The 24,895-nt window shown below is 38.5% G+C and overlaps 1 protein-coding gene across 3 annotated transcripts in view; it reads left to right on the top strand.

The window, feature by feature from the left end:
* Window positions 1-24,895, top strand: part of SORBS3 (sorbin and SH3 domain containing 3) — a 1,673,489-nt gene that overhangs the window by 1,540,052 nt on the left and 108,542 nt on the right. The window lies entirely within an intron of this gene.

Raw genomic sequence — 24,895 nt, 5'->3', positions numbered from 1 at the left:
CTGATATTTCTTTTCCAGAAATGATTTCAAGGATGTAGTTTTTTTAATAGCAGAAGGACGGGGCTGGTCCTAGAGCTTTTGCTAATTTTTGATTAACATTAATGCTGCTCCAGTTTTTGGCAATACAGTGCCTGATGCTCTGTGAATCTAATGAGATAGGCAGCTGAAAACGCAAATGGTCATTACTAATGGAACCTGTGTTAGTAGTAAAACCATATCTCTTAATCGGTTGAGGCCAAGAGTGTCTATTATAATAGTCAAGTTCAGTGGGGTAGTTTTTCTCTCTAAAGAGACTTCTGAGAATGTCACATTCTTTAAAAAAAATGATCTTTTTCACTAACAAGTCTAGTTACACACACAAATTGGCCCTTCACTATGTTACTCTTCATAAACGGGATGTTGACTGTTGTAGTTAGATAATTGTTTCTAAAGGTGTCTACGATAAATCGTAGAGTTGAAACTGTTATGGACATTATCACAAGAAAGGGTAATGTCCTAGAAGTGAACTGTTCTACGTATACCGGAGAAGGTAAAGTCAAGAAACCTTATGCTTTCTTTGATGTTTGAAATAAAATCATTTAATTCGTTCCAGTTGCCCAGCCAGAGAGAAAATATATAGTTTATGAAACACTGGTAGAGAAATGCACTTGGTTGAATTCTTTCAAATTAATGTGGGTCAGCCTCCCGGGAACTAAGCACTAGATTAGCATAAGCTGGTGCCGTTTTAACACCCATGGCTACATCTTTAATTTGATGGTAAATGTTGTCATTGAAAATGAAAAAGTAGTTTTCCAGAACTTATTGTAGAAGTTTACAAAGAGTCTGAGCTTTACCCTACTCTGTACCAGCATGGTTCGTGAGGTCTCTCTCCACTAAGCAAATGCCGTCTACATGAGGAATGCTAGGTTATAGAGCCACTATATCAAGTGTTGCCAATAAAACATTGCTTGAGGAAGCAATAAAATCAAGGGAATCGCTGATAAAAATATAGATCTTGTTCAGAAATTCACAACAGTCTTCCAGATAAAACTGGGAGTTTTGAACTATACTGTTCAGGTAAAACATGAAGACGTTCAGCAATAAATTCAGTTTTAGTCTTGAGGAAACAATGCATCTCAAAGGAGGGTTAATTTGATCTTTTTGAATTTTTGAAATGCCGAACATTTTTACCAAGACAAGGATTCCCTAATTGCATGAAGTCAGTCTCATAATCTGTAATGAGGTTGTCATGAAAAAGATCCAGTAATATGCAGTTTATTTTTTCAAAGCATCTTAACACTTCGTCTGACTCTACTGTCTGATAGGGGTCATTTTTACACCACCAAGACAAAAACAAAAACGACAAACTGAGCAAAACTTGCCAATGCTCACACCTCCGATTCAGTGGTAAATAACAGCTTTAAAAATCCAAAACTGCTGTAGCAAATGTACCAAAATAGTCACGCTGAACACCAATAAACGAAAAATAATTTATTTGGATGATGGTGTTAGAAAAAACAAATTCCTTCTCCCAATGGGCCATTGTTTTTTCTAACACCATCATCCAAATAAATTATTTTTCGTTTATTGGCATTCAGCGTGACTATTTTGGTACATTTGCTACAGCGGTTTTGGATTTTTAAAGCTGTTATTTACCACTGAATCGGGGGTGTGAGCATTGGCAAGTTTTGCTCAAGGGTCATTTTTACTCAGTCCTTTCCATTTTGTGTGTGTAAGTTTTACTATCCATAACCACAATACCGACCCCTTTATCAGCCTTCATAACTCTGATATTTGGGTCATTACAAAACTGTTGTAGAGCTTTTCTCTCTCCAGGGTTTAAGTTAAACCATTTGTGCTGTGGTTTATTAGCTAATGTATTTCTAATATCAATTTCACAAACATTAGAGGAAATATTCAGTGTAGGATGGAGGATTGGATTAAAAATACTTCTTTTGAGGAAGTTGTCCTTAGTATCTGTATTCTGAGAATTCAAACTATTCTCTGAAATGTCTCTGGAAGGTAAAGTTCAAATCATAGTGTGTTATAGTCCATCAGCAAAATCACCTACTGATGCTGTAGGACTAGAATTGTCTAAACTGCTATTAAACACAACTTCATTTGTTGCAAAATTATTATTTACAAAGCCTTGTTTCAAGTTAAGCTTTCTAACATACAGTTTCAGATCCAGTATGACACCTATAGTCCCCGCACATTGTGCTGAAGTAAAATTAAAACAGTTTTTCCGTACCAACTGTATGTTTAAATTAATAGGATAACCATACAAGTTGAAAATGGTATTGGAAGTCGGGGGAGATGATGTGCTGGAAACCAGGGAAAAGGAATTTGAGAATTGAAGGCATATGAGATTTAAAATATCAGTCTCTGTCCTGCTACGCGGTGAACTATTCCCTTTCTTGTCCCTCTCCCTTTTTATTCTTCCTCCTATCTTGGAGGTGTAAACTTTGCTGTTTAACTGTCTTTGAGATAAAAAAGCTATCCTGTTCATTAGTCCTGGAATTGGACAAAGGAGTATTAGAAGTGGGGGAGCAGTTACTTCAGCTGAAGCCTCAGCTCTAGGCGGCGGAGAGGGAATATGCAGTGGTGAGGCTGACTCGTTCAACTGGGCAGTAACAGCTCTTCTGACATCGATCGGAGTGTGTCTTAGAACACTGCAGACCTTAGGTACTGAGGAGGGAAAATTAAAATGTTGAATAGTGTTCATATTAGAGAAAGCTGCAAAATTCTTTGGTGTAGTTCCTTTATGTGTGATTTGTCTTGTTGAACTGAAGGTCGTTTTAATGGAAGCTAGAGTTTTGTGGGGGATGAGCCATGTTGGTTTGATACTGCTGCCAGTCTCTTGAGTATTTTCTTCTTTTTTATGCTGAATAGTAATATGTGCATACCTGGAAACTTTACAGTCCAGTGAATCCCAAGCCATTTTCACCTGCTCAAACTGAGGATGTGAAATAACAGACTCATTAGTGGTTCTTATAAGTTCACTTAAAGACTGTAGTTTAACCCAATTATTATCGGTGAGGAATTTAAGTACTTTTAAACTAGCTTCATTATAAATTTGGCAGAGCAACCTGAAAACTGCACTATCAGGATCAATCTCTTAGAGATTTTAAAATGTCTTAAACCCTGTGTAACTATTTCACTGGAGATGCATTTGTTTAAATAAAAGTTGTCATATTCATTGTTTTTATAAGTAAACAGGAGTCTTTCAAGCTTGCGAATTAGATGTCTGCAATTTCCTGTAAAACCATTAACAATACCTGTAGTATGCAAAGTCTCTGATTCCCTGTTATCGGATGAGAGGTCAGCAAATGGGTTCATGTCATTCGGCGCCAAAATGTTCTCTAAAAAAACATTGCTTAATGCTGTGAAAACAAACTTTCTGTGCTAATGCTCTTGTATAAAAATAAAAATTTTCTTTTGCACCATTTACTAAAAAAACTTGGCTTTAAAAATTGCTTCTGAATGTTGAAGTCTAAACTGACACATTTACTGTATTTGGTTGTGTGGAATTGCTTTGTAGTGGGGTTGACTTTGCCCTTTCCCCACTTTTGTGCAGCCTTGGAATTGGTATGTATGTATACCTAGCAGGGGTGTGTGGGAGCACAGGATCTGAGGAAGTCATTAAAAGATGAAAGTGCTCATCTGTTGTGAAAATAAAGCTTTTTTCAGTACAGCAGCTGAGTCTAGTGTGTTAATTTGGATGCATACGGGTAACGTTTTTAGCTGTGGAAACCGGAATCGAAGGGAGATCACTGTGCATCTGCTGTACACACCCCCAGGCAGCACATCCGCTAATGTCACTGTTGTGTATATACAACAGACACTTACTTATAAACGAGAGATGATATAGTGTCAAAAGATGAAGGGAGGCTGGGTATGATATAACTGAAAGAATGTTATTTATTTTACATTACCTGTATAAAATTGTGTACAAGAGCCCTGTTAATAAAGTTGGCTTTTGTGTAATGAATGTCAAGTGCTGTTTAAATTTTGCATAGACAGAATTTTTGAAATGATGGGAGAAAAAAGAATGAGTTAGGTTGATTTAGAAGCATGTAACAAGAAGATATCCAGATGCCGGGGAATACAAAACTCTTTATTAAAACAGAAACTGGTAAGCGCTTTCGCTGTCATCCCGCTTCTTCAGACCAAACTACAAACAAAAAGATACAAGCCTTAAATACAGCACTTAAACCAATCACAGATAAAACCAATTAGATAATTAGTGTAGTAAGCTTTTCTTCTTCAGTGCTGGTTTTAAATAAATAAACAGCACTGTTTAAACCAGGGTGCATGTTAGCTCTGAAGTCAATAATCCATCTTAGTTCTGCATATTCAGTGTTTTGTCAGATCACCCCTCCTTTGCACTTGCATAAACAATTTGTAAAACCAAAAACTTAAAACAATGTGAATCACCTGCTTCTTGTACATGTTTAGCTAATGCATTAGTCAATTTTAAATTACGAATGTCATTTAAATGTTCCATCACCCTTTCTTTTAAAGTTCTGTTACTCTTTCCAGTATAGAAACAGTCACAGGGGCAGCATTTTGCCAGGTAGACAATATTCTTAGACAAGCAGCATAAAAAGAAAATTCCAGTTGACGCAGTGTTCTGGGGTGCATTATAACACTTGAAGACCATACATATTTGCAAATCCTACAAGATCTACATGCAAATGTGCCCTTACATTCTGAAACAGCAAAAGGGACCTGTGTTTGTCAAGGTCATGCTGGCTAATGCTAGGAGCTTAAACAGTAAACTGCACTCCTCACCTTAGAAAATCCTGACTGTTTGTACAGTCGTGACTTGGTTCAAGGCTGCTGAGAGCACCTTTGCCATACAAGGCTACAATGCCTTTCACATGTTCAGACCCTGAGATGAGCATGAAAGAACCAGAGGTAGAGGTGTATCCATCTTCATTAAATCCAAATACACCTCAAGACTGGTAAAACAGTATGACTCTCTTGAGCTACTCAAAGTCCAATTAACTATAGGTAAAATACCCCTCCACATCATCGCTAGCTACAGGTCCACTACCATGAACCAGGAGAAGCACACCGCCTATCTGGACTTGCTAGAGTTGCTTAGCATACAGCCAAACACCTTGGTCATGGTAGATTTCAACTGTCCTTTGATCTATTGGGTGAATACATGAGCACAAACACCATCGCTATGAGGTTTATGGACTTTATTAATTCAAATGCCTTGGAACAGTTGCCCACAAAGGACTCAAATGTCCTGGACCTGGTGCTCACCAACATGGGGGGGGGGACGGGCACTGCCCTACCCTCAGTGTGTTGCCCTACTGATAAGGTCAGACCATAATTCTGTCTCATTTGAAGTAAAGATCAAACCTGACACCCCCACAGGAGTAAAAATCTGAAATATTTCTCCAAAGCAAACTACAGTGCTATGAAAAAGTATTTCCCCCTTCCTGATTTTTTTTTTTTTGCATGTTTGTCACACTTAAATGTTTCAGATCATCAAACAAATTTAAATATTAGACAAATATTAGACAAAGATAACCCAAGTAAACACAAAATGCAGTTTTTATGTGATGATTTTATTTATTAAGGGAAAAAAACTATCCAAACCTACATGGCCCTATGTGAAAAAGTAATTGCCCCCCTTGTTAAATCATGAAGTATCTGTGGTTAATCATATTTTTGGGAAAGCTGAGTTCAATTTCACTAGCCACACCCAGGCCTGATTACTGCCAGACCTGTTGAATCAAGAGATCACTTAAATAGAACCTGTCAAACAGTGAAGTAGGTCAAAAGATCCCAAAAAGGAAGACATAATGCCGCGATAGTAAAGAAATTCCAGAACAGATGAGAAACAAAGTAATTGACATTCATCAGTCTGGCAAAGGTTACAAAGCCATTTCTAAAGCTTTGGGACTCCAGCGAACCACAGTGAGAGCCATTATCCACAAATGGAGAAAAAAAGAACAGTGGTAAACCTTCCCAGGAGTGGCCTGCCTACAAAAATTACCCCAAGAGAGCAGTGACTCATCCAAGAGGTCACAATAGAATCCAGAACAACATCTAAAGAACTGCAGGCCTCACTTAAGGTCAGTGTTCATGACTCAACCATAAGAAAGAGACTGGGCAAAATGGCATGCATGGCAGAGTTCCAAGGTGAAAACCGCTGCTGACCAAAAAGAACATAAAGGCTCATCTCACTTTTGCCAAACATCTTGATGATCCGCGAGACTTTTGGGAAAATATTTTGTGGACTGATGAAACAAAAGTTGAACTTTTGGGAGGTGTGTGTCCCATTACATCTGACGTAAAAGTAACACAGCATTTCAGAAAAAGAACATCATGCCAGCAGTCAAACATGGTGGTGGTAGTGTGATGGTCTGGGGCTGCTTCTGGACCTGGATGACTTGATGTGATTGATGGAACCATGAATTCTGCTGTCTACCAAAAAATCCTGAAGGAGAATGCCCTGCCATCAGTTCGTGACCTCAAGCTGAAGTGCACTTGGGTTCTGCAGCAGGACAATGATCCAAAGCACACTAGCAAGTCCACCTCTGAATGACTTAAAAAAACAAAATGAAGGTTTTGGAGTGGCCTAGTCAAAGTCCGGACTTGAAACCAATTGAAATGCTCTGGCATGAACTTAAAAAGGCAAAAATTCCTGTACAGCGATATGAAAGACTCATCACCAGTTATTGCAAATGCTTGATTGCAGTTATTGCTGCTAAGGGTGCCACAACCAGTTATTAGGTTTAGGGGGCAATTACCTTTTTACTTAGGGCCATGTAGGTTTGGATAGTTTTTTTCCTTGATAAATAAAATCATCACTTAAAAACTGCATTTTGTGTTTACTTGGGTTATATTTGTGTAATATTTACATTTGTTTGATCTGAAACATTTAAGTGTGATAAACATGCAAAAAATTAAGAAATCAGGAAGGGGGCAAATACTTTTTCATTGCACTATATTTCCTACTAACCGATCTTATATAAAATTTTAAAGCCCCTGCTAACATAGACAACGACTCGTATGCAGAGGAAAACACAAATTCCCTATACAGCCACTTAAACAAATGCAGTGACTCAGCTGTACCCAACAGGAACAAAACCAGGTCTTCCCGAAAAAAACAAGCCACCCTGGAGGACTGTATGTGTAAAGCTGTACAACAAAAGAAACAAAACTGATATCTAAGAACAGGGGGGACCTCACTCTACAGAGGAAGAACACTCTCCACAGCTTGAAAAAGCAAATCAGATATCTTAAGTCCTCTAAGGCCACCAAACTCAAGGACTAAAACTTAAGTAGCATCCCCTGCTGATTATGACATAGACACGCATCCCTCTAAGGTCAAACACAGTGGTGCGAGACTTAGGAACAGAAGTTGATAGCAATCTAAACTTCGATCACCATTCTACATTGCATATCTCATACATAAGGGCATCACATCCAAGACCAGTGAAGTTATAGTTCCACTGTACTCAACCCTTATCAAACCACTAACTGAGTGCAGTGCTCCCTTCTGTGTATGTACCTCACCAGCCCCCTGGAGAGACCACAGAGATTTCTTACCAGGAGAATCCAGGACCTCCAAAACATGGCATATGTGGAAAGACTAAAAGCTGTGTCACTGTATCATATAGGCTACTGAAAGATGACCTGTGCCTGGCCTACAGAGCAGTGTCAGACCCTGCCCTAATGGAAATGCTGCGCATCTGCAAATCAGATGGAACGAGAATAACTCACACCAGGATCTCAACCTAGCCTCTGACATGAACAGTATATGCTGGAGAGAAAGCTAGATCTCCCAGCGATTGCCATTCCTCTAGAAGATCTTCAGTGACCCTATTCAAGCGCAACTTGACAACTGGATGGGTGACTGTAAATTCACCCTGGGGGTGGCATCTATACCCCTCATGGACAGGGGCAGTCGATGCTGATCACAGAATCACTCTAACAACGACCATCTAACTATGGTCAGTAAGGCTACTCTGGTTATTACACAGCTAGGCTTGTAAAGGCCCAATGGCCATTAGCCTAGTAACCGCCTATTAACCTATAGTGCTTGCTTTAATGTAGTTTGGTAGTCTATTCCCTGTATCAGCGGCTCTACCAGAGAACCAGTTAGTGCACTTCTCATTCCTACAGAGTAGTCATTTATCTGATGATTCTCTACTGTTCTTTGATAACCCCAAGCATTTCCAGAGGTAGTCATCTCTAAATGTCATATATATCTGAATAAGGTATCTCCTTAAATATGTATATGAGACACTGTACAAGTTCAGATAGTTTAGCCTTTCATAATAACTTAAATTTTCACTTTCATGGTATGGATGTTCTTAATATATTTCTACTGTACTCTCTCTGGTGAACCCATGTTTGTTTTCTTATGTTTCCATAATGTAATTCCATACTCAAGTTTGGGTTTAATGTAATTAACAAACAATGATTTCATGATTTCTGATGTCCTAGACTTTATAAATACTTATATACAACCTATAGTTCTATAACAATCATTAACTGATTTGTTGATGTGATTAGAAAAACTCAAAGCTGGATCTATCCATATGTCCAGGTCTTTAAATGAATCTACAGTTTCAATCACTGTGTGCAATATTATTCACCTTTCAATTTATGTCTTCCAAATCTCATATGCTTAGTTTTTGATATGTTTAACAGCATAGTATTCTCCTATGCTTACATGATCGATTTAGTCAAATTCTTTTGGAGACATGCCCTATCTGTAACACATAATCAGTTTACCCATTTTCAAATCACTTCCATACAGACTATAGAACACCTCAGATGAAAAAGATAGATCTGAAAGATGCAATCTAAACAAGTAAGGGCCTAGGATAGAAGAGCCCTGTGGGACACCAATTGTAACCTTGAAATTCACATGTCCATTTGCTGTATGATATTTGCCACATCCTATTTGTAAGCCATGCAGCTATCCATCTTATCAAGACTACATCAGTACCTAGTTCTAATTTATTGATCAGTGTTTTGTGTATGACCTTATTAAATGCCGGTTAGATCTGTAAAAATTAGATCACATCACAATTTTTCATTCATAGCTGTTATTATATTGTTATAGAACATCGTGTTACAGGTAATAATGGATCTGTTTTCAACATATGCATGCTGAGGTATGGTTTCAAGTCCCAACCTATCCAATTCTGATAATAACTTATCCAATATTACCTTCATTATTTTTCCACAACATGAAAGTAAACTTTAACTAGAACTTTTCAACTATCGACCAATTGCAATTCTCTCACCCCTCCCTAAGATCCTAGAAAGATGTATTCATCACCAGTTCCTCTCCTTTGTCCTCATCTATAACCTTCTCTCCTCAACCCAACACTGATTTCCCCCATCCCACAACACCACTATTGTCCTACTCAAATTCACCAATACTATAAACTCCCACATGAATCTAGGTAAATTTGTCTCACCTACCTTCCTAGATTTATCCAAGGTATTCGACACAGTCTCACATAATAAACTTCTGTCTTGTCTCTCTGACCTCAACCTTAACAACCCCACCCTCCTCTGGTTTAAAAGTTATTTAGATAACCACCAACAATCCATCAAATGGCATAACACTCCCGCCCCCCACTCCCAACCTCCTTAGATGTGCCGCAAGGATCAATCCTAAGACCCCTTCTTTTTAATATCTTCACAAACCAACTCCACTCAGCTACCTCTAAAGCCAAAATAGTCCAATATGCTGACGACACAACTCTGCACCCAACATTCAACTTCAACAAAAAGCCTTCTCTGAAATAGAGAACTGGCTTAACAACTCACAACTCATACTAAATACCAAGAAAACACAACTAATGCTATTCCACTCTACTAAAACAAACAACCTTACCTTCTGTATACACTCCGCTAGCAAAACCCAAATCACCCCCGTCACTGAGGCTAATCTTCTAAGGGCGGCCACGGTGGTGCAGTGGTTAGCATTGCCGCCTCACAGCAAGAGGTTCTCCGGTTCAATCCTCGGCTGGGGTGCCTTCTTCTGTCTGCTGCATGTCCTCCCTGTGGTCGCTGGGTTTTCTCCGCGTCCGGTCGGCCTCCTCCATCCCTCCCAATCCCATGCAGGTGGATTGGGTGGAAATTGGCCCTAGGTGTGCATGTGGTGTGTGTGTGTGTGTGCCTTCTGTGGGCGCTGGCACTGACACCGTGACTCAACTGCCAGAAAACTCCACTCCTAGGATCCGAGCTGGCAGGTGATCCGAAATAAAGCCGAAAAGAGAAGAGAAGAAGAAGACTGAGGCTAATCTTCTAGGAGTTACCATTGACCATCAACTCGAATTCACAAAGCACATATCAACAACCATCACTAGAGTCCACAAAAAGCTAGGTTCCCTCTATTGCTGTAAAAGTTATCTAACCACTGAATCTGGAATTGCACTAGCCAGGACCCACCTCTTATCTAATTTACTTTCTGCATCCCCAATTCTAACTAATCTTTACAAAACTGACCTTAATATAAAACTTTCCATCTGTTACAACAAAATTGCTAGATTCGCTACCAATGCCGAATCACGATCCCACCACTGCCTTTCCCTACAAGCCTTGCACTAGCTTGAATTTCCAAAACTATTAAGGTACCATCCACTCAGCCTGGCTCATCTAATTCTGTACTATCCCCAGAAGCCCCCCCCCCCAACCTGACTGCCATGCTGAACTTCTACAATTCAAATAGACAACTTCAGTCTTCCAACAAAGCCTTGATTGAAACAGTCACATGCAAAAACAACTCCGGGGAATCACTATTTGCCCATGAAATCGCAAGAATATGGAACAACCTTCCCCCTGACCTCAGACTACAAAGCTCCACACCCTCCTTCAAAAGTCTACTTAAAACATACCTCTTCACCAACCATCTATGCAACTGTAATTGACCCCCTGAAGCATTGTCCACTCACTATTTCTATACCCAGTCTGTCCTGGACAACACAAACACCACCATCTAACTATACCTATCCGTGTGCGAGCAATAACACATATATATATATATATATATATATATATATATATATATATATATATATATATGGGTCCACTTTGTAATTTCAAAATACTGAAATCTCGAATTTCAGTATTTCGAAACCACAAAGCCGAAAACCCAACACACATCTCACAAATTTGATAACACACAGCCGCGAAATTCAAAATCCCACAATTACGCTACACAGGCAGTACACACATAAACATAGACAAAACTCCCCCCTACAATTAAACAAATACATCTAAACTACATGTAAGCAAGAGGGCAAGCCCTCCTGCACCAGCCCATGTGGGGGGGCTGCACCCCCACACCCCCCTACTTATATATTCTAACTCCAAGATTGCACAAACAGAAACACAAACGAAACACACACACACATCTTACAGTCCCTCAAACACATACATAAGTCACAACACACACTAAACCCCTAACTAACATACTTACACACACAAACTTACCAAAACTAAACCAAAACATCCAAGTACCGCACCACCGGAAGCAGAAATTCAAAATATCCGTGCTTCAGTATTTTAAATTTCTCGCGTCTTCCAGTTTCAGAAATGAGTATGTGGCTTTCTGAGTTCGAAGTACTGAAATTCGAGATTTCAGTATTTCGAATTTACAAAGTGGACCCTATGTATATGTGCATATATGTGTGTGTGTGTATATATATGTTTGTATATGTATGTTTATATATATATATATATATATATATATATATATATATATATATATATATATATATATATATATATATATATATATATATATATATATGTATTTTTATATATGTATGTGTGTATATGTGCATGTGGGTCTATATGACTTGGTCGACAGTTCATATGGTCGACTGTTTATTTGGTCGACAGTTCATTTGATCGACAAGCATTTGCCCCCTTCCCCAATGTTGTGTGATCCTGGAGTTGATATATATAGTTGGGGGGGGTGTGGGGGGCACAGCCCCCCACCTAAAATGCTTGTCGATCAAATGAACTGTCGACCAAGTCATATAGACCCGTGCATGTATATATATGTATGTGTGTATATATGTGTATATGCTCTTACATGTATATTTGCTTGAATGTATACATGGAAACTTAAACATTTATATACTCTTATTCAGTTGTGAAATATCTTGCAATTTTGTACCAGATTCTTATCTACTCTCATTGTATATTTTGTACACTTGTATTTTCAAACAAAGGGGGGAATATCCTCTTATTGTGTACTAATGGCTGTAAAGTCTACAATCTGTATGCTACTACACTGTAATGTCTCTCTTGTAAATTTTTCTTCTCTCTGTAAACATATGGAGTTTTTCTCCCCAGGACTGCGCTGAAAATGGACACTTGTCCAGTCAGAATATCCTGGCAAACAGATGTTAAATAAATAACTTAAGGGTCTGTATGAATGAGTTTGTCCTAATCCCCTTACCCTTAAACACAAGTTAACAAGTGCATGTCTCAATGCATTGTAAAACAGTGTAGTGTTTTTATCCTTAGAGAGCGTATCTAGGACCTGCTGTCTAGTGACAGTATTTCTTGGGGTCAGCTGGGGGATAGAGGGGGGTTAAATTGGAGCTGAATTTGTTGGCCAGCAGATTTGCTACATCAACTCTGTCTAGGTGGTTCAATTTACAGTCAGTTTTGCACACTGCTGTATATGCTGCCTTTGAGGTTTCTGACATAGCTAAAGAAAGCCTTGTGGTTATCCTTTGCCTGTTAGGCTATCTTTACTTCTCATGTGGCTTTAGTAAACTTATTTTGCCATATTATTTGTTTAGATCAATAAGAGTGTTCTTATGTTGGGGGTAGCCCTTCCTAATCTTGGCTATGACTTCTGTTTGGTTGTACAACCTGTTTGTATTCTGGCACCATGGAGGTTTGTTTTTTATGTTCATTCTGGGTTTATTTGTTGTAGGCACAGCTGTCTCTGTGCATTTATTGATATGACTGCACAGGGATTCTGTGAACAGCTGTGTTCTCTGAGTTAGGGGGGGGGGCTTGACATTTTGACAGGTTATCATTTAGTAGTAGGAAGTTTGTCTTAGAATATTTCCTAAATGTTGCAAGGTTAGCCAGGGTCATAGCACTATTTTTTTTTATTATGAAGGTGACCGAGACAGCTTTGTAATCTGACCTTACCAGAGAGGACCTACACTGGGGGGGGGGGGGTTATAGCATTCTCCCATGTTTGTCAGCACCAGATTGACTATGTTTGCACTCCTAGTGGGCATATAGACTGTTGTGTCCAAGGTGTTTGTGTTTACAAAGTCCAGAAATCTGTAGGCCTATCAATTTGGGGTTATGTAAATATCCTAGTTTATAGTGAGCCACTAGAAGTCACCCATGAATGTGATATTGGGTTTAATGGTGAGGGCCTCCGGTGAGTCCAAGTTTTAGTTGTGGGTTACTTTGGTCATAGAGAGTGACATGTAGCTTGCAAAGATATGATGTGGGATGTTGTCTATGGAGATCCGGACGTGGAGAAGCTCAAGTGCATCATACTGTTTGACTAGTCTTGAAGTAAGTTTATTGTTATAGATTGAGATGCCTTCACCTTTTTTCTCTGCCTATGCAGTAGTTAGCCTGTATGTATCGAAAGTATTGCAGCCCTCCACTGCTGGGGTACTGTCCTTGACTTTAAATAGTGTCTCATTAACTGCACAGATGTCCACATTCTTCAGGATGAGGAGAGCCTAGAGGGAGTTGAATTTCTTGTTTAGGTTCCTGACATTGAGCAGTAACACCTTATATTCCCTTGAGTTTGTTTTGCTGTGTCAGAAGACTTGTCAGTTTGGCATTGCCTAAAAAGGCACTATGTAGATGGACAGTGTTTTAGACCATATTTAAAAGCCTAGAGGGGGCAGGTACAGACCATCCTTGGTAAAGAAATGTAGTCTGTTGACCATATTTTCCCATGCTGACAAGTATTGTACCCTCTTGGAATGACATCAAAAAGTAAAGCAGTTATTGAAGTCACTCATCTTTTCTTCATATTTTGGCATTTGCCTTGGTGACGGTAGAATGCTGCTTAGTGCTTGGCATATACCAGAGTGGGACTAGTAGTCCAAGAGCTCCATAATGCTTTTCTTCATGTCGTCCAGGAAGATATGCCTCTGGTTATTTACATACACACTGATTCATGCTGGTACCTGTGGTCTAATGACTTGAGTGCGTGGGTAATTTGGTGAATCTTGGCCCTGATTGACAGCTTACCATGATTTTCTCCTTTTTCCGCCTGGTGAAAAGTATATCTGTATGTCTTACAATAGAGTGAAGCAATACTAATTTCCTGAACTTTAATTGTACCCTGACTTAAGAATGGGATCCATTCTTGTCATGACATTAGAAACCGGAGACTTGAAGAAATTAAACCGTGAGACTCCTTTATTAAAATATTGGGTAGTGTGTTGAAAAACATCTTCATCTAACATAGTTAAACCATCTTAAACATAAGTAATTTAAATCTTCCTTATGAGCTTGTAGTTGAGGCTATAAAGGCTGTGGGCTTGTATGTGTTGTGTTGGGTGTTCTGGTGGAGTGCTTTGTGGTTGCTGAGTATTCGTTTTGTACGCTGAACATCTATGATGTCTTTGAAATTTAGAACCATTGCTTTTAAGTGCCTCAATTTAAGTTGGTCTACATGTTGGAGCAGTATTATATGTGATGGGTGTAATGTTTATTACCAAAAACCTGATAGATATTTTGAGTGCTTTTGTGTGAGAGAAATAGGGAAAGAGCTCATCCATGGGGTCAAGTCTTATTTAGGTGAACTACAGTATGTAGAGCTTACAACTTTTAAACAGGATTTACAATTTATGACTACAGCTAAAGGAAGATTTAAATTCCTTACATTTAAGATGCTTTATCTATGTTAGATGAAGATGAGATTTATATTTCTGTACACAGAAAATACAGAGAGACATTTGGGATTTTTTTTTATATATACCTTTAGTATAAAATTTAGATAAGGAGTTACAGTTGATGTTCTTCGTGTTTCACTGTTGCAGTCCTAACATATGGGGTTATCCGGCTCCCGATAGCCCCTCAGTCGGCCCGAATACCAGAGTCCTTGGTATATGACATCAGCTGCCGTTGGTTGTAAACTGATGTCAGAATGTCAGGTATAAAGGGAGGTGGCCGACACTATTTCCCCAGTCTTTCTTGCCACAGAGCCTGAAGCAGATGTAATTCGCACCAGTGCCGGTCAGCCGTTTACCTTCTTTCTGCATTCCGACTACCAAGTTGAAGACGCCCTCAGGTAAGTACCTCGTTGGGGATCCTCTTTTCTTGCTTTAATGAATGTCAGATAAAGTTAATAACTGTCTTTCCTGTGGAAAACAGATTCTGCACCGTGATTTTCATTCCTGTTGTATAACTTGTTTGGGCCTTGAGCACGACGTCCCTAACTGTGATCTCTCTGCTTCCTTCAACCCACGTACCATACACCGTAGAGCTAAGATTTTATATAAGCATTTCGAAGTCTGGCCTAAGTTAGTCGGCATGGTGTCTTCTGGTCTCTCGACTTTGGATATACCTAGGAAACGCAAGGACAAGGACCGCGACAGGACTAGGGTTAAACCTGCTGGCAATGCCCTGGTGAAATTGGTCGTGGGCCCAGCGATAGCTAGTGAGGCACTTTCGCAGCCCCTACAGTCCGCAGAATTTCAGCCACAGGCCTCTGCTGAGACCTTTATGGATTCCTCCATGCCACAGGTTGCTCTCTTGTCTTCAGACCCTCTGCCTTTCACCGCCTCAGATGGGTCTGGAGCTGCTGTGCAGGCACCGGTTTCTGACGCCTCTTCTCTTCGACATGAGACCAAAGCCAGACTGACTACCTTAGCTCAGACTTCTGCAGTTGCTAGGCCTCCCGAGTCCCTCCAGATTACTAATAAACCTTTCAGCCACAAATCTACCCACAAGCGGGCATCTGCCTCCTCTCCTTGCCTCAGTCCCAGTTGGTAAAGATGGCTGGTGATCTTACCCTTAAGGGCTTTCACCCCCCCCCCTTCCAAGAGGGCTAGGGAATTGTCTTCCTGATGTTTTGTCTGAATCGGATTCTGAGGTTTCCAGTATTTCTGCTGGTGAGGAAGGAAATTCTCAACTTTTTTCTGGTTTTGAGGATTCTGATGCTGAGGATTCTATCACCTCTGTCTCCCCTCCAGAAGATTTTTCCTTTGGGGATACTTTGAATTCTCTTAGGGAGCACTTTAAATGGGAAAGTCAGGATTTCCGTCAGTCTAAGAAGAGGATCCAGGAATTTTTAGATTTACCACAGCATAAACCTCTGGCTATACCTCCTGTTTTGGAAGTTGTGGATAATGTTTTCATGGAAAATTCTTTAACTCCTAATTCTGTTCCTCCTGCTCCCAGAAAACCTGATAGGTATTATAGGGTTCCTGATCCTGAGATTATTTCTCAAGGTCCCAAGGGTGTTAAGGCTACTATTGCTAAAAACCCTGTACCTTCTGATAAGGAGTCTAGGGCATGCAGTTTCTTTGTTTCAGGGCTGGGGAGCAACACTTCCAATTCTCTGCGCTGCCTTTGGCTTATCTACTGCTCCCAGAGTTTCCACAAAGTGCCTGGCACCAGACATTGCTTTTTGCAGGCAGAGGAACATTCAAATTTATCCTTACCTGGATGACTGTCTCATTCAAGCAAACTCCCCAGAACAGTTGGAAAAGGATTTGGACTTCGTGAAAAACATTCTCACTTCTTTGGGTTACACTCTCAATGAGAAGAAGTCAAAGTTGGTTCCTACAAGGGAGATTGTTTTCCTGGGAGCAAATCTGAATACAGGCACCCAGATGGTATTCCTCCCTCATGACAAACAGGATCTGTCGGCTTATTTCAAGAACTTTGCAAGCATGACCCAGCTCTCTGAAAGGCAATTCCTGCAAGCACTGGGGTTCATGGCTTCATGTATCCTGATGATCCCATATGCAAGGCTGCATATGAGAAAACTTCAATGGCACCTCAAGAACCTTTGGTGTCAACACACATAGGACTTAGACTGGATTCTTCCCCTTATTCCCTGTCTACAAATGGAGCATCTCTGGTGGGCGACAGCCTGTTCTCAGAACACGGGTCTGCCTTTCTGCCCACCACCTGCCAGCAAGACTCTCACCACAGATGTCTCAGATTATGCATGGGGGGCATACAAGGGACTTGGAGCACCCAACAGATTCATCTGCACATAAACTTAAAAGAGTTGATGGCAGTGCAGCAGGCCTTGCTGGCTTTCAAGGACCTACTCTACCCTGGGACTCTTCTGATCAGGACAGACAACACTACAGTCTTGTGGTACATCAGCAAGCAGGGGGGGCTCACTCTTACCCTTTGTGCAGACACAGCATGAAACTATGGTCTGTAGCAGCTTCCATGGGCATACATCTCATTGCCCTGTATCTTCCAGGGAGGCTAAACTCCTTGGTGGATCAATTGAGCAGACATGTTCTGGATCCTCACGAGTGGCAACTGAACAAGATCATTTGCCATCACATCCCTCAGCATTGGGGCACTCCTCAGGTGGATCTTTTACACCAATCATCTCCTTCCAACCTTCTGCACCAGGGGGTTTCAAAACAAAGCATGGAGAGTGGACGCTTTGTCCTTCCCTTGGACACAACTCTCAATTTATGCCTTCCCCCCTCTGCCCCTTTTTCCCAGAGTGTTGCGAAAGATAAGGGATGAGAAACCAAAGGCTATTCTGATAGCTCCATATTGGCCCAGGCAGCATTGGTATCCCCTCCTTCGCAGCCTTTCCCAGGCTCAGCCTTGACATCTTCCCCTGGTACCAGATCTGTTGGTTCAGGACGGGGGTAAGTTCCTTCATCTTCATCTTCAAACTCTCCATTTAACTGCCTGGCTAATACTTTAAATCTTTCCCAGCAGATGGTTGAAGTTCTTCATGAGGCCAGGAGGCCTAGCACCAGGAAATCCTATGCAGATAAATGGAAGAGATTTTCCTCTTGGATGCAGGCTAAAGGAGAAGAGTCTTCCCAACCTTCTCTTTCCCCTCATTCTTGATTATCTAGCAGGTTTGCTTAATGGTGGACTTTCCTTTTCTTCAGTTAAGATTCATGCTTCAGCAATTTCTGCTCATTGTTCTTTTGAGCAACCTATTTTTTCTCACCCCTTGACAGTTCCTGAGGGGACCTAGCAATCTTAGACCTCCCAGAAGAGCTCCTACTCCTGCTTGAGATCTTAATTTTGTCCAGGAAAAACTTACTCTGCCTCCCTTTGAACTTGCTGCCTCTGCAGACTTAAAATTCCTTTCACGGAAGACTGCCTTTCTTTTGGCTATTACTTCCGCCAGAAGGGTTTCAGAGCTGCAAGCCTTAATGGCAGTAACACCTTTCATTATTTTTCATACAGACTGGGTTTCTCTGAGGACTAATTCCTCCTTTATACCTAAGGTGGTTTCCAGTCTGACACTTAACCAGTCTATTCATCTGCCTACATTCTTCATTAAACCCCAGAATAAAGGAGAAAGGATTCTGCACTCTCTTTATGTGCACGGACAGTTAAGATTTTACTTAAATAAGACTAAACCCTTTCGGAAGTCTCAGCAGTTGTTGGTTAGTTTTGCTCCTGGGGCTCAGGGTAAAGCTATTTCCAAACAAACCATCTCCAAATGAATTGCTCATTGTATTCATTTTTGTTACCTGCAGCATGGTAAGGTCCCCCCCCCCCAGGGTATTAGGACCCATTCTACTAGAGCAGCCTCTACCTCTGCAGCTTTTTTGAGGGGTGTGCCTACTAAGGAAATTCTAGAAGCAGCCACTTGGTCTTCTGTCCATACTTTCACAAAGCATTGCAACCTATTTTTGTTTTCTTAGTCTAGGGCTGGTTTTGCCTCTGCAGTTTTGCAAGGCCTCCTTACCAATCCTTAATCTGTGATTCTTCCTCCACCCTTTTGTTCTCTTCCTGGGCTTTGGGAATCAACCCATATGTTAGGACTGCAACAGTGAAACACGAAGAACATAGTACAATTGTGTACACTTACCATAAATGTAGATGTTTGAGTGTATTCACTGTTGCAGTCCTGGTTTCCCACCCTCCATCCCCCCTTTTTTTCCTAAGGCACACACTACTTATGCTATTTTTTGGATGGCTTTTTTCCAGGGTATTTCCTTCCTGGTTTGGTCTTCTTTTGGGGGCTCCTGACAGTTAAGGCAAGAAAAACAAAGGAAATGGCGGCGGCCACCTCCCTTTTATACCTGACATTCTGACATCAGTTTGCAACCGACGGCAGCTGACATCATATATCAAGGACTTTGGTATTCGGGCCGACTGAGGGCTACCAGGAGCCGGATAACCCCATATGTTAGGACTGCAACAGTGAATACACTCAAACATCTACATTTATGGTAAGTGTACACAACTGTACTTTTTGTGTAACATTTTTGGGATATGGCAATCACTTGTAATGAAATTTATGAGTTATATGTTCATAGGTAAGTGAGCCATTTTAAGCCTGGCCAGTTTCCCTTTTTGTGCTCGAATTAACGTACCCTATTTTTTTAGAGATTGTCCTTCCCATCATTTGGTTGATAATTATGTATTAACTGGATCACACAATAGACAGTTTGAGAGACCTATGCATGGGATAAAGCAGTTTCAGCTGCCTCTGTCCATTAGCAGTACAGGAGGCAGTCCTGTAGTAAAGCTTCTCTTTCCTATCCATAGTTCCAAGTTGCACTTGAATGTGCACAAAGATGAACTTTGTTTCATGTGGAATGGGGAGTTCCTGTACAATGCATAATAGATCCTGTTTGGGAATCCTTTTGCACATTAATCAGTAAAAAGTGGACTGTTTTTATATTCACTGGAACTATGACTAACTGACAGATGGAATTTTGACTTATCCTCATCAAAAGTATGGCAGCTCAGGAGAGCAGCAACCCCTTTATGCTGTTGTATGTTAGTACTGAGAAGTAATTCCAATCACCTGCTCAAGAATTAGAAGCTGAATATTTCTGCTCTTGCTGGCCTTAAAGGCAGTTGTGCTTCCTGTCTGAACCACTCACACTGCAGCAGTGTACAGTACTATATGGTGCAAATTTAAGTTAGTCAGACCAGCAGCATTGAAACTCACTGTCAGAGGCATGATGGATAGCATGCCTACCTTTGGTGCAGCAGGCTGTAGGTTCAGTTCTCACACCAGATGGACTGATCGCTAACACTGGAGTGCAGCATAAGGGCAGTGCTCACTCCTGAGTCTTTCGGATGAGATGTTAAACCAAGGCCTCATCTGCTTGAGTTGGTGGTAGCTTACATGAATGTAAAAGATCCCTCATCACTTAACTGAAAAGAGTTGAAGTCCTTTATTTGTATAAAGAAAACATTATTTTCAAATTATTTACATATTTGCACAGTACAATTTTCCATTTTCTTCTTTTACTTATTTTGCATTTATACTTGATGTCAAGTTATTATCCTTATTAGATCCTTTTTACATAACCACCATCTGATTAAATCTTCTATTATTTTTTCCCATTGAATCCTGCTTACTAAATTTCATTCTTATTCCCAAATGTTATACCTATGACAGAGATTCTAATCATTGTAAAATGCATTTAATTTTCCAATAAACATAATTTCATTTATCCTTTCATTCCATATAACAGAATAATGTATCTATTCTTTTAACATATTCTTTAATTCTATTTTTATAATATGCATTTTTAATCATGTCCATTATTTCTTATACACTTTTTTAATATCATCAAATAATTTATTTGCATAAATTTTCCCATAATTTAACTACTCTTTTGCATTTCAAATACACATGTTCAGTAGTTCCCTGTTCACCACAATGTAGACCTATTCTTTCACTTTTCTTTTTATACAGCATGTTTCATTTCTCTGCTAATTTATCTTTTACCAGTCTCCACAAAAATCTGGGCATTCTACTTTTTTATTGCACCATTTATTTCTTATTTTTATAGCTTTAATGTTTCCTGTTGCTAACTTTTCCCATTGTTTAACAAAGTATCATTATATTCACGTACCATATTTTTCTCTCATTTTCTATTTCAGCAGTTTTTATCCATAGTTCATAGAATTGTACTAGGCTATAACTGCTTTTGTGGGCCATTTTAAGCCTAGCCAATTGACTTATGTGAGAAACAAACCCTTCCCTTTTGTGTCTGTAATGCAAACATTTAACTATTATGACAACTCCCCCCTTCATATTAATATTTTTAACATTCCATTTCTTCATTTATAATTTTTTTCTCTTCTGCACCTTTTTACCATACCCCCAAATTTATCATACTTGCTTTTAAACATTTCTGCAAATTATCTTTCATCTTTTTCATTTATCCACTTTAACACTTTATATAAATTTAGTGAAGCAGCATATACCACTGGGTTAATATAACCCTGAACCACCTCCCTCTTTATATACAAAATGCCTCTTTCTATGGGGTTCACTCGAACTTCATATGAATAAAAAAATTCTCTGTAACAATTTATTTTTCAAATATCATTGTCAACATAAATACACTTGCAAAATATGCTTTTTTCCTATTAAAACTGAATTTATCAAATTAACCTTTTCCCTAAATGATAGTTTGTTTTCCAGTAAAAAAAATCTTATAACTCTTCTATTATTTTTTTCCATTGAATGCTATTTACACACTTATTTTCTTATTCCTAAATTCTATATGTAAGACAGAGATTCCATTAATTATAAAACCTATTACCCTCATCTTAACATCTCCTAATCCTTTACCTTTTTCTTTGTTTAAAGTCATCTCCATTGCTTCTAAACATTAATTTAAATAAAATATTACTAATTTTATCCATATCTTATTTTTCGCAATTATTATATCATCTACATAATTTAAAAAAACTGGAATTCTTAACCCTTCAGGTGTTACGTACCCTGCCTCCTTTGCTTTGTAGTTTATTTCACATGCAGTCACATTAATAGTTAAATGAAAGAATATACAACTCATTTGGACATCCCTGTCTTGCACGCCTCCTCATATGTACCTCTTTAAACAACCATTTACTAAAATTTGTATTATTTCTAGAAGCATACATACAGAATTTCCTGATTTTCACTTATATTGTATTCTTTCATTGTTGTCATTAAGATTTCATATCCTATAATATGAAATGTGTTAAGATAACATATAAGTTAAACAACTTCTGTTCTTTTTATAATATCCACAATCTCTTACTATCATTAATTCTTGACATTACTTTGATTTTATACTATACATACTCTCCTCCATAACATTTTTAATCTTCATTTCAAATATCTTGTGTATTATTTTTGTTAAAATATTATAATCATTATTGTTCAGTACTGTTTGTCTCCAGTTTTTCATTATATTTTTCTCTTTCTTCCATATAAATGTAAGTATTTCACTACATAATTCTTTATACAAGAAACCTTCATTTAACCATTTATTCAAAATCTTTAAAAAATATACTCTTTTTGCCATTCTGTAAAATTTTTATACCTTTCATACCTATTCCACCTGGCTCTGCAGCCAAATCTATACTCATTGCCTTAATAATTTACCTAACCCATATAGAAAAATCTTTTCAAATTCATTTTCTTGCTCTGAAAATATTTTTTTTACTTTCCCTGTTATTTTTATTTTTTTTCTTTAAACATCTCTTGTATGAATTCTACTACAACTATTTGTAATTTAATCATGAGTTCTTTCTGTTTCTCCTTTTGCATTTCTCATTTCTCTATTCATCTTCCTTTACTAGTCTTAGATATGCATACTTATCTATTCCCTTCTAAAAAATCTTTGTTTGAATAATAGGTCTTTAATTTTGTCTTGATTTTTTCTCTATACTACTTTTTCCTTATCAAAATGCTTTCTGTCATTTTCTAGATATTTCAATGCATCTTTATATACTATTTTATACTTTTTGTGCATTTTCTTGCTTACTGCCACTGTAAGTAACATTTTACATTTTATATTAAAAGTCATCCACTATTCAGACCACTCTTTGTATAATGTTCTCATACTAATATGATCCCTTCATAACTGCATTATTAATTTCTTTCCTTCTCCATCCAATGTTTCATCATTTAACAATTGTATTATTGTGTCTGTTTTTATATATTCCTTGTTATTCTTTATCTCTATCCATATTGCTAAATTATCTAAAAAAACCTGTTTCAGTTATTTCTCTTTCTTCTATGGTTAGTCCTTCTAATATTATGAAGTTATTTGTTTTGTTTCTGTAGATATCCCTTCTGTAAGTCCAAAAATGTTTTTATCCCAAAGTAGTAATTTACCACATCTCATAACTTCTAAATTTTTTCTTACATCATTCCTTTCACCCCTTTCAATTCTTACATCATTTCCTATCTTTTTGTGTTTGCCTCTTGAATCGCCATTAAAATCTCCTGTCACTGTAATATTCATATTTATCACTACACAATCTAGACTCTGGTGAAATAAAATGTCCTTTTCTTTGCAGGTCATTTACGCCTATAATGCTATGATTCTATATACTTGTTCTTTCCATTTGAAATCCACTATAGTTTAATCTTCTCATTCTTACTTTTTAAATTTTCTTTTCTTATCTTCTACCCTTTTATCAATATAATTATTTTTTCCTTATACTGCTTCTTAATTTATATATTCCTGATCACTTATTTCCAAACCTTCCTCCATTGCTTCTTTCTTATCTCCCTTTTTACCCTTTTATGTTATTTTTCTTCTATTTCCACCACTTCTAATGTTTCTTCTGTTTGTTCTTTTTCTTCTCTTTTTCCTTCACTTTCATTATTATTTTCAATCTTACAATCCATCCATAAATGCAGTTTTGTTCCATTTAAAACATTTTGGTTCACATTTTCTTGCATCATGACCCAGTTTCCCACAAATATAACATTTCTTCTTGTCAAAGTTATTTATCAAAAGTCCTTCTTTTCTACAAAAAAATGTTTTGTGTTTTCCCCAGTATTTTTACATGCCCTTATTTCCTTCAGCATTTATCATACTTTAACCATATACATTTTTGTCCTTTTCTGTCTTTAACACAATATTACATTCCCATCCACCAGTCAATAAACTCCTTTTATCATAAAATTTTGTAATGTTCAGTACTACTTTGCATAAAAATTTCAGAGGTCCTTTTAACGTCTCTCTCTTTCTCTACTTCTGTTCAAAATTGTACATGAATCTTTTTTTGTTTCCCTTGCTTTTATTACACATAAATTCCAAGGATTGCAGTTCTTTTTTCATACTCTCCATGGAAATTTTCCATTGCATAAACAGATTCATATATATTGTCACAAAATGTATTTTTGTTTATAAGAATAAAAGATTTTACCTCTTGGTCTTTTACACCTAAAGGAACCATTAAGTTTTCACAAACTTCATACCAATCTAGTGTTTTTCTTTATACTGAATCCTCAACACATACCTCTACTTCACATTCTCTTCTGCTTTCTGTTTTCCCCATTACTCCCCTAGCACCTTCTTGCACTGTTTCTGTGTAGGATATCCTTTCCTTTTCTCCATCATCTTTCAGGATGGACTCTGCTTCTTTTTGTATTTTATCCATAATGTCTCTCCAGGAAACATCTCCTTCAATTTTGGCCGACTGTGCATCAACATTTCTTTCACTGCATCATCCCACAACCTCCCGACTGGAGGGTTAATAACACAACACACTCTTATCAACTCCTCTTTTGCGGCTTCAGCAAACAAGTTTTGCTGAAAAATTACTTCTGAATCCTCCACAGTCTTAGTGGTACTCTCCATAGTGCTGGTGTTTGCTTCCATGCTTTCCACCATTTTCTCCCCATCACACACCATCCTCCCAGCCTCCACTACACTAGGAACAGGATGTGTGCATTCCTAATGAGTAGGGGAAGTTCACCGATGCCCTGACCAAA

Source organism: Protopterus annectens, chromosome 9.part0, assembly GCF_019279795.1.
Source record: "Protopterus annectens isolate FY-2018-M chromosome 9.part0, PAN1.0, whole genome shotgun sequence".
NCBI classification, from domain to species: domain Eukaryota; kingdom Metazoa; phylum Chordata; order Ceratodontiformes; family Protopteridae; genus Protopterus; species Protopterus annectens.
Note: the sequence above shows the minus strand (reverse complement) of the source record. Positions and strands in the feature narration are given on the sequence as shown.